The sequence below is a fragment of the Siphateles boraxobius genome, unplaced genomic scaffold (genome assembly GCF_051911475.1).
Source record: "Siphateles boraxobius isolate OS27281-9 unplaced genomic scaffold, OSU_SipBor_1 7, whole genome shotgun sequence".
Classification (NCBI taxonomy): Eukaryota; Metazoa; Chordata; class Actinopteri; order Cypriniformes; family Leuciscidae; genus Siphateles; species Siphateles boraxobius.
In genome coordinates, this window is record NW_027509197.1 from 3,082,060 (window position 1) to 3,090,344 (window position 8,285).

Below are 8,285 nucleotides of genomic sequence, written 5' to 3' on the forward strand. Positions count from 1 at the left end.
CTGCTGGCGCTCTCCACACCAAGAGGTGAAAAGTTTCCACCTCGCGGCATATAACTTCCTCGTGGAGGGAGCTCTGGATCGGAGGATGGTCTCAACGACCTCAGCCGAGAGACCAGAATCTATGAGCTGGGCCCCCTCAGAGGCCAAGCCCACAGCCTCCATAGCTCTAGACGGGGGTGAAAGATCGACCCACTCGCCTGAGAGAGCAGATCTCTCCTGATCGGTATCTCTAGGGGAGAGCCGTTGAGGAGAGACACTAGGTCCGCAAACCATACCCGGGCCGACCAGAACGGGGCTATTAGCAGGAGACTGAGCCCGTCCCGGCGAACCCTCTCCAGAACTCCTGGGAGCAGAGCGATCGGGGGAAAAGCGTACAAGCGTGACCTCGGCCACGGATGTACCATCGCATCCAACCCCAGCGGGGCTGGATGGCTGAGAGAGAACCACAGCGGGCAGTGTGATGTTTCTCGAGAAGCAAATAGGTCTACCTCGGCAAGACCGAAATGTTTCCATTGGAGTTCCACCACCTCGGGGTGAAGACTCCATTCCCCGGGCCTCGGCCCCTGTCTTAACAGGATGTCTGCCCCCTGATTTAAATACCCCGGGAGATAAAAGCTCTCAGAGAAAGAATTTTCCCCTGGGACCATAGAAGGATCTGACGTGCCAGTTTGTAAAGCGGGCGTGAACGCAAACCCCCCTGATGGTTGATATAAGAAACCACCGATGTGTTGTCTGTCTGGACAAGAACATGGTGGCCCCTTAGGTCTGGGAGGAAGTGTTTCAGAGCCTGAAACACCGCCAACATCTCTAGGCAGTTTAAGTGCCACAGACGATGATGGTCCTCCCACAGACCCTGAGCCCACCCGTGAGAGAGGCATCTGTCATTAGCATAACGCGACGACAAGGAGCTCCTAACACAGGGCCTTGGGACAGAAACCAAGGATCTTTCCACATGATCAGGGCGTGATGACACCGTCGCAAACTCACGATCATGCGAAGCGGATTTCCCCTCGGGGAGAATCCCTTGGTCCTGAGCCACCACTGTAACAGTCTCATGTGCAAGAGGCCAAGAGGTATCACGTTGGACGCAGCTGCCATGAGACCTAGCAGTCTCTGGAACTGTTTTACAGTGGATGACTGGCCTAGCTTGACCTGATCTACTGCAGCGAGAATCAAAGCAATACGAGCAGGTGACAATCGTGCTTGCATCGTCGTTGAATCCCACACTACACCTAGAAAAGTGGTTCTCTGTAATGGAGAAAGAACACTCTTTTTGGCGTTGAGCCTCAGCCCCAGTCACTTGATATGAGCAAGAACGACATCTCGGTGCCGAACCGCCTGTTGTTCCGATTGAGCTAGAATCAAGCAATCGTCTATATAGTACAGAAAGCGGATGCCCTGTAACCTCAGCGGGGCTATAGCAGCATCCGTACACTTCGTGAATGTTCGGGGTGACAGTGCTAGGCCGAACGGAAGAACCCGATATTGGTACGCTTCGCCCCCGAAAGCGAACCTCAGGAACTTCCTGTGTTGAGGGAGGATAGATACATGGAAGTAAACGTCCTTTAGATCTATCATGACAAACCAGTCCTCGGATCTGATTTGAACATCCCCAGTGACAGACACAGCGCCCTGTAACGTACTGGCAGGGAACAGCTGGTCTGGGCACTCCACAACCCTCCTCGGAGGGGGCGAGCGTCCCTCGGGAAATCGCTCGCCGAGTCTCTCTACGCCCTGTGAAGGCAGGGTTAGTAGAGCAGACCACTGAGGGCATCGGAAAAGACAGGGCACCGTGTTCTTGTGCAGTGAACTCAGGTCTTTCACGATAGGGACCACCCTCAGAACCCTGACGTTCAGCACGTCAGGATTTTTTTTTTTTTTTCGATGAAGTAGTATCCTAACTCCCTGCTGGGTGGGGGACCCATTCCGCCAGGAACTCTACTAAGGGAACCAGCCTCTCGAGGCTGGCCTCCGGATGAACATCCCGAGTGACAGACACAGCGCCCTGTAACATACTGGCAGGAAACAGCTGGTCTGAGCACTCCACAACCCTCCTTGGAGGGGGCGAGCGTCCCTCGGGAAATCGCTCGCCGAGTCTCTCTACGCCCTGTATAGGCAGGGTTAGTAGAACAGACCCCTGAGGGCATCGAGAAAGACAGGGCACCGTGTTTTTGTGCGGTGAACTCAAGTTTTTTCCGATGGGGACCACCCTCAGAGTCCTGACGTTCAGCCCGTCAGGACTTTTTCGACGCGGCCTTTCTGGCGACAATGACTGTCCTCAGATCAGTCCTGCCCCGAGAAGGCCGCGCCGGAGAGCACCCCGCCTCGTCCCTCCAGTTTCTCTGCAGGGGGGCACGAGACGTGACACTCCGCTTCTGCTGTGCTCTTTTTGAAGACGAACTCGACGAAAGACTTTGCTCTGGTTGAACATTCTGCGTGACAGACACAGTGCCCTGTAACGGCGCACCGGCTGGGAACGACTGGTCTGAACACACTAGAACCCTCCTTAGAGGCGGCGAGCGTCCCTCGGGAAAGCACTCGCCAGACCCTTCTACGCCCTGTTTCGGCAGGGTTAGTAGGACGGGCCCCTGAGGGCGCCGGGAGAGACAGGGCACCCTTAAGGGAGGTGAACGCAAGTCTCTCTCGGCGGGGACCCCCCTCAGATTTCCTTTGAGCAGGTCGGCCTGAAAAGCCTGCATAAAAGTCATCGTATGCAAACATGCAGCCGCCTGCCGAGCCACCGAGCAAGCCTTCCCCACCAGCACAGAGGTATATATATTTATTTATTTATTTATTTATTTTTTGGTGGAAGAGCCGGTGCTTTAAGTGAAGACGATGAAGCAGGAGAGAGATAGCTCGCAAGCGTCTCCTCCGCCTACAGTATCGTCACATAACCAGCAGATTTAGCACCAACAATGTTACCATAAGCATTGGACTGATTTGTGTAAATTCTGCTTGAAACCGGTCTAACCCAGGTCTTTGAAAACTCAGCATGAAGATCTGGGAAGAACGGTAAGCACCGGCTAGAAGGTTGAGGTCGTGCAGACAGAAATCTATCATCTAGATTGCTTTTAATTCTAGAAACCTGTCTATCAGCTGGCCACTCGATACTGTTATTTTTTTTTTTTTTTTTTAGCTTTTCAACAGCCCGAGATAATACATCCATCAAACCTTCTTCATTTGCAGTATAATGTGATAAACTAGTTTTCTCTGATAATAAAATTTCGACATCCAGCTCCTCAGAACTGGAAAATCTCAATTCAACATCATCATGTGCCTCCACCCGGGCAGAAGTAACCGCTGCAGCGCGTGCTTCCAGAGCCGGGTGAGAGGCACTAGATCTCGTCGGAGATATCTGAGATAGGGCGGAGCCCGTCTCAACGTCGCCAGCGAGATCCATCTGCGAGCCCCAAGACAAGCGCCGCCGCTCTGCCTCAACAGAAGCGGGACCCGAGCCTCGGGGAGCTCGCAGCAAATCACTCTCCTCGAAGAGCGATCGCCGCGAGCGCAGAGTTCTCAAGGGAAAAGGCTCGCAATGCTGACAATCGACTCCCTCGAGAGCCGACTGGGCATTGCTGCACTCCCAAACAAGCCACACTTAGCTCGTGTGAATCCCCACCCGTGATGTGCCGAGTACAGGGGGGGAACACACTTCTTATACTGCTCGCTCATATTGGTTTTTTTATATAAAATATATATAGTGAAAACTCCTGACAAAACAGACAAACACAATCGACAGATTCAGACACACACAGAGCTGCTGAAGTAACTAAAAGCTGGCGTGTTGTGTACTCAGGGGATATTTATAGCTTCCTGGTCGATGACGTCACTCGCCGTACGCTCATTCTCTCCATTGACTGATTTCATTCATGCTTCAGACGCGTCACGCTGAGGGCGTTCCCACTGCGATTTCACGCAGCGGTAGTCCCTGAAGGGGAACTACTATGTCTGTGGGTTTCTTTTTTTTATAATCCAGATGTATTATTTAAATTATATGCATTATTTATATATATATATATTTGTAGGAAGTATCTGGACTAGGTTATCCATTGTGGTTTTGTAAGTTATCCAAGTGGATTCTGAAATGAAGAGAAGTACATACATCACCAAAACGGAACTATAATTTGTATAATTCTAATTCAGTCAAGTCACCTTTCTTTATGCAGCGCTTTATAGGCCTACAATACAGATTGTTTCAAAGCAGCTTTACAGTGATAACAGGAAAATTGTTGTTTAGCTGAAGTCAGTTCAGTGCTGTTTCAGTTCCGCTGTAAAGATCATAAATTATTAAATTAGTTCATTTCATCTTTAAAGCAGTTCTGCAAAAAAAGATGTCATCATCCAGCTCAGTTCAGTTGTCAGAATTTTGAGATCGCAATAGACGTGAAGGACTATAATGTGCCAAGAGCTCGCTCAAATACTGAGGAGCTAAACCATTTAGTGCTTTTTAAGTTATTAGCAAGATTTTAAAATGTATCCACAGTATTCCCCCATGCCGCTTTGCGCGAATTATGGGTGTAACTTCCGTTAAGCTGTAAACAATCAGTGAAAGACTAGCTCTATGGACGCAATATATACATATATTTAAACCGTGTACGATGACATTACATTATTCTACTCACCCTTCAACCATCCAACACTAAAAGGGTATTTAAAAGTGTAAAAGCATCAACAATAAGGTACTTTCAACAGACCATGAATAATCTCAAAAGCATAATTATATTAAAAAAAAATACTTCAGCATTGCGTGATACTATTTTAAAGTGATTTCAGTCATTTTGACAGATATTAAATTGTACTTACCTGTGAAACCAAACCTGGAAAGAGACGTGAGGATTTGGGGACGATTCCAGTGAATTATTACATCGTAAATTAAATCGGGAGAACAGACCACAAATGTGCAGTATATGTTGACATTTATCATACAGCGGAATTCAAAAGGAAAAAAGAAAATAATCATGAGGAAAATAATGCAAAGCTCTTACTAGTCAAGTCAAGTCATCCTCATTTATATAGCGCTTTTAACAATGTAGATTGTTTCAAAGCAGCTTTACAGAGATAAAGATATAATTTAAGGTAACAGAGATTGGTTTGGTTTTATAGTGGCTCTTGAAAAAAGTTTTTTCCAGCTAAAGTTAGTTTTAATTGATTCACTTCCGTCTAAATGATCATTTGTTATTAAATTAGGGGCCAAATACTATAGATATTCTTGTTATAAAATGTCACGTTAAAATACCAAATGTTTCGATATTCTCATGTTATTCTTAGATAAAACATGAAAGAAAACTGATAGCTCATTGAGTCAAACTGACGGATCAGCTTTATTTGTAGGGCAACCTTATGATTTGAAATGATTCGTTTAAGTCTTTTTGAATGGAAGTTCTCCAAACCGGAAGTGCCACCCATTATTCAAAACGCAGTAAGCTCGTCAGGAATAAGGTGGATACAATGTTCAATAGGAAGCCAAAGCAGTGTTGACACAACTGGGCTAATTTGGTCATACTTCCTGGTTCTAGTAAGAATTCTACCTGCTGTGTTTTGGATTACCTGGAGCATGCTTATTAAGTGTGCAGGGCAACCACCTAGTTGAACATTACAATAATCTAGCCTTGAGCTCATGAATGCATGAACTAGCTTTTCTGCATTTGTCATTCGCAGCATATGTCGTAATTTAGATATATTTTTAAGATGGAATTAGTTTTTTTCAAATGTTAGAAATGTGGCTTTCAAATGAAAGACTGGTATCAAAGAGCAAACAGCATTAGGGGCAGTTCTTGCGTTTAACATATAGGGAATTGGTTTTATCTAAAATATCTTCTCTTTTTTTTTCAAATCATGGTTCATAAGTGTCTTTGGTTGTGACTGGAACACTTCGTTTTGAAAGTGTTACATTTGTACAATGTGCAAGTATGCCTGTGATATAAACTGATGCTACTTATAAAAAAGGGACAATAATTTTGAAAATTGTTTTCTTCACATTTTTATGGGGCCTTCATATTAAAAGAATATTTGATATAGAGTAGTTTTAGAAAACTCTAGAACAGCGTAGAACTGGTGGATCGTGACCCAAAGTGGGTTTTAAGTGTGTGTTCGTGTGGTCAAAGAAATAACAACTGTAATCCTAAATACTGGCGGGTGCACCTTGCTGTACACCAAGCTTCTACCAGCCCTTCCCTCTAAAAGTTCTTGAAAGAACTGAACAGACATCCTCCTTACTAGGGATAACCACCAGGTGCAACAATTCCTCGGTTGCACTAGGCATCTCAAGCCCAGAGAACTCCTAAATTTGGTTAAAAAAACTAACCCCACACCCCCCCAGGCATTTACGAATTTTGAAAACCACCATGCTCTAATAGTATGAGTGACATTGATAAATCTTAATCAATATCAGAGTTAAACTTTTGGCAAACCTCCTGGCAGAGGAACAGTTTCTTCCCACAGGCCATTTCCCTCCTGAACAGTTAACACTCCTCCCAAGGCATATGCCTGTAAGTGCAATACTCCCACTGTTTAGTGCAATATCCTACAACTCAGGTGATACTTATATGTAGATTTATTTATTTATAATATTCAAAACACTGTAAATAGGTTCATAATCTGTAAATCTGAAAATGTCTATTCTGACTAAACCCAACTGTGATAGTTTTATTCTCATATATTTATATTTTTATTCTTATAATTTGTAGTATTATGTTTCATGTTTCATGTTGTATTTGTATTTGTATATGTCCACTGGAAGCCTCAATACCAAAACAAATTCCTTGTGTGTGCAAGCACACTTGGCAATAAAGCTCTTTCTGATTCTGATTCTGATTCTGAAAACAGCATTCGTAAAGTGTTTTGAGGATATTACTCTGAACTGTGTGAACTGTTGCGCGAAATGTGTTTACAAGAGACGAGAAGCTGATTGGGGGCCACTGTGGATCGACGTTTAAAACCACCAATCACAGCGTGATTTTCCCATTACTAAGAACATTTGAAATCAACAAACAGCGCAAAGAAAGTAACGTTTTTGTTGAAGAAATCAGCGCAAAATGTCCATTGTCTAAATTGGCTATTTGACACATGGGCCCAAACAACAGAACTCCTGGTCAACGGAACAGAGCTCTTTCACAACTGTAAGTTTTTTGTGTGTGTATTTTTCAGTGTACATATAGCTTTCTCTTATCCTTGATATATCAATGTCTTTCAGTGTTGGATTTTACTTTCTTAGAATTGTATGACAGTCGCATTAAATCTGAGAATATGTTACTTTTGAATAACAGCTAGATTTGTTTTAATCCAGACACCAAACTGCCTGTTTGAAGATGAATATAACACCAATGACGCAATAAAGTCTCCATTGACAATAAAGGTAGCCTACTATAATATTGTGTTCTATGCATACGAATACTCAATTTTTGCTACTTAAAAGTGTTAATCTTAATGTCTTTTGAAAGTAATTCATAAAGAGGTAATGGGAACATTAAAAAAGAGCATTCACTCTAAACGTTTTCAGTCTTTAGTGTTTCTATCAAATATTGTATACTTGTAATATCGTTGTATGTTGACAGACCATGTTTTAAAATATTTCAGGTAATTACTCCGGTGCTGATGGTCAATGTAAAGGACACAATCCGTCAAACATAAACCTGCAGAGGTGAATGGATATGGGAGCTAAAGTGCCTTGTAACTGGTAGGTGGTTTTGTAACTTTTGTTGTAAATCTTCATAGAATTGTCTTTACATTATAGTACAGATTATAGTAATCATGTTCAAATGTTAGGAAATAATTATGTTGGTTTAAGAAAGCCAACATATTGTTTACCTATTTAAACTAAATATTGTTATTATTATTCTGATTTCTGAGACAAAAATGTTCAACTCTTAACTCCTATAGCTTTAGTGCTAAAAGCACCTAACACAGACCATAAAGGTTCTCACCCAAAGATGAGAATTACCATAATTTACTCACCCTCAAGTCAGACGAATACAATCAGAGTTATATTAAAAAATGTCCTGGCTCTTTCAAGCTTTATAATGGCAGTGAATGGCCGTTTCTGTTTTAAGTCTATAAAAGTCCATCCATCCATGATAAAAGTAATCCACGCGGCTCTGGCGGGGTTATAAAGGCCTTTTGAAGCAAAGTGATGCGTTTGTTTTCAGAGAGGCCCTGCGTGACGTGATACCCAATGGGGGTCGCTTCGCGCCCATTTCGTCACGTCCCGCCAGAATAGGCGTGGCCTTGGCCTATAAATACGCTCGACAGGCTGATACAAACTGGTTTTCATCACTGAATACACTGTT

The 8,285-nt window shown here is 43.8% G+C and overlaps 1 long non-coding RNA gene across 1 annotated transcript; it reads left to right on the forward strand.

The window, feature by feature from the left end:
• The first annotated feature begins 6,819 nt into the window (after positions 1–6,819).
• Positions 6,820–7,656, forward strand: LOC143723274 (uncharacterized). Its single transcript, XR_013197078.1, has 3 exons — positions 6,820–7,118; positions 7,286–7,354; positions 7,576–7,656. It is a non-coding gene; the product is annotated as an uncharacterized LOC143723274 (long non-coding RNA).
• Positions 7,657–8,285: the final 629 nt, after the last annotated feature.